Source organism: Pteropus alecto, unplaced genomic scaffold (genome assembly GCF_000325575.1).
Source record: "Pteropus alecto unplaced genomic scaffold, ASM32557v1 scaffold45, whole genome shotgun sequence".
Classification (NCBI taxonomy): Eukaryota; Metazoa; Chordata; class Mammalia; order Chiroptera; family Pteropodidae; genus Pteropus; species Pteropus alecto.
This window is the reverse complement of record NW_006442491.1, coordinates 23656429-23659405: the sequence shown is the minus strand read 5'-3', so window position 1 is coordinate 23659405 and position 2977 is coordinate 23656429.

Below are 2977 nucleotides of genomic sequence, written 5' to 3'. Positions count from 1 at the left end.
CCATGATCGATGAATGATATCTACCATGAGTAAGAGAGGGGCGAGTATAAACATGTGTGCTAAGTACTCACTATCATTATAGTTGGAACAAATAAATACTTATTGAATGAATCAATTCTGAACTACATGACATTCTGTTTAAATTAGGTGATTCCCTTTCTCCAAGTGAGACTGTCCCCTGGTGAGATGTCTTGGCATCTGGCCCTGGGAATCTCAGATGAAGCTACCATTTGCTGGGGACACATGATAGGCCCTTTCAGTGGATTCTCATGAAAGTCTCATGAGGAGAGGGTTATAATATCCACTTTATGCTGAGGAAACTGTGACCCCAAAAGGGGAAGGATCTACACAAAATGACACAGCAAGTCAGTAGTAGTGGAGCCCATTTCCACACTGCTTCCCCATTTTCTCCACTCTACCGTGTGTAAGACCAGTGATGGGTTTTGCTATTTCTCCAAATCTAGTGTAGCAATTGGAGCATGATTCAGTTATTCATTTACCAAAGAGAAAGGAAATGAATACTTAAACAGTCCTTGGAAAATTCTCTGGAAAGTCCCCAAGGGACGAACCCAGTCCAATTCAGCAGTTAAGCCTGTGTACTTGGAGACTGATTTCACAACCATTGGCCCCTAACGTAAACAACACTATTTCATGTGTTGTATGCTAATTCTGTTGCATACCAGGCACAGCGCAAAGCACCTTACATTCATTAACTTATTTAATCCCCAGCATAGTCCTATAAGGAAGTAAATATTCTGTCTTACAAAGGATGAATCTTAGTTTCCGAAAGGTGAGTCTCCTCGAGGTCATGCACAGTATGAGGCCACACCATACGAGGGTGTATGTATGTGTGTGTGTACCCTTTTGGGTGCGTGTGGAATTGGACCATGTCAGTAGAGAGTATTTTTGGGAAAACGTGCTTGAGAATAAAGGTGCAAAGGATGTCAAGATGCCCAAGGGGTGGGCCGTAATGAGCACTTGTTATTTATAAGCCTTTTTAGATCCATTCCCACCCTTCTTAGGCAATCTAATCTCCTTTTGGGTGACCAACGACTCCTGATATGTCCAGCGTTAGCAGACCCTGGGCACATGACCCAATTAGAATCTCTCCTTTAAGTCTTCACATCTAGCAAGAAGTGACACAAGCCTTCAGATTCATTCAGAGAGCACAGAAAGGGGGGTAAACAAAATAATTTCTGGAAATGGATAACCTTGTCCAATTCTGGACTCCACAGTTCACTAGCCATCGGACATTGAGCGAGCTGCATCGCCTTTCTGTGCCTTGTTTTTTTTCATCTGTAAAATGAGGACAATAATAGAATCTACCTTATGACTGTTATACACTTAGAGAAGTACCCAACACATAGAAAGTTCTACTTTGGTGTGTGTGTCTGTCTTGAGATAATTCCACCAATCTTTAAGGGTTTACAATTACCTTAATGGGACCCCTGGAGCATCTTGTTTGTTCCCGTGCTTTCTAGAAAAAGGCACCCCCAGCCTTTTCATTGATTCTGTGTTCACCTGACACTCTGCTAATCCATTATTTTTGTGCCTCCTGCGTCTCTCCTTCATCTCTCTGTGTCTCCAGTCCAGGTTTCGCCCATCTCTCGGGCACCTCCTCTCCAGGAGTCAGAGTCAGTCTCTGTTGCCTGCAACCCCAGAACACTAGCTATCATGTCAATTCGGTCTCACTGCAAAGCTGGGACTCCAGAATCTCCAAGCTACATCCCCCAACTCCCAGTGGAATTCTGCGCTTGACATTGGAAAGTCTGTTCTCTCCCAAACTCACGTCTGAAGTAGTGCTACCAAAACCACCCAGACTGGCTCCTGGGTGGTTAGTAAACACTGCTGAGGAAATCTCTAGGCTGTGTGGCGTGGTGGAACTATTGAGGATTATTTGTCTCAAATTAAGAATGAGCAAATGGAGATCCAAGGAAGTGAAAGGGCTTGTTAAAAGTTACACAGTATGATGGGCTGGCTCCTAGCTCAGGTTATCTCTGCTAAAAGACTGATGAGCCTGATGAGATGGGAGATGGGCTGTGAATAAGGCTTGGGCTTTTAACTTAAATCCTTACGAAAGAACTTGTCCTTTTTCAGTTCTTTGCTTTCTCTCAATTTCTTTAAGCTTAGTACTACCTCAGAGCCTTTGCACACGCCATTCCCTCTACCTAGAGCTGTTTCTCCCCCTTGCCCCTCCCTCACTCTTCACCTAATTCCTTCCCCTCTTCCAGATCTAGGCTTCTCTGTCCCTTCCAAGACCCTCTTAGGCGACCCCCTTACCCTTGCCAATGTCAACATTTGTCTGTTTCCTTAGCAGTTAACAGCACTCAGTTATTTATTTATTTATTTATTTATTTATTTATTTTTTTTTTTCTTGCCTATCTTCCCCCCTCCCCCACGAGATTGTACATTACCTGGGAGCAGACACTCTGACTTGTTCTGGTTAAGTGCTTGACACAGTGTTTGATAAATAAATGGAGGAATCTCAGAATCATCCAATCAGAAATTAAGAAATCATCTAGTTTCTAGTCTCTCTCCAAAGTTAAGGAACAATAGCTTGGCCAAGCTCACAAAGCTAGTCATTGTCTGGGAAACACAAGATGCTTATTCTTCACCACCAAACCTCAGAGGCAGGTATAATCATCATCATCATCATCATCACCATCATCATCACCATCACCATCACCACCATATCATCATCATCCCCATTTTACAGATGAGAAAACTGAGGGTTAAGATAGTTAGTCACCGGCCCAAATCCCTCAACTAGGAAGTGGGCGAGGGGCGGACTCGAACTCGGGTCTCATTCAGAAGTCAGGAGGCTGTGCCTCGGTCTGCCAGTCTGTAAATGGGGGCTGTCCAGGCGGGTGGCGCTGCGAGGTGGAGGCGGGAGCGCGGTAGGAAGAGGAGGGGCGGGTAGGACAGGGTGGCGAGCCGACTCGAGCTCCCCTTGGCAGCCGGCGCGGCCTCGAGCCGG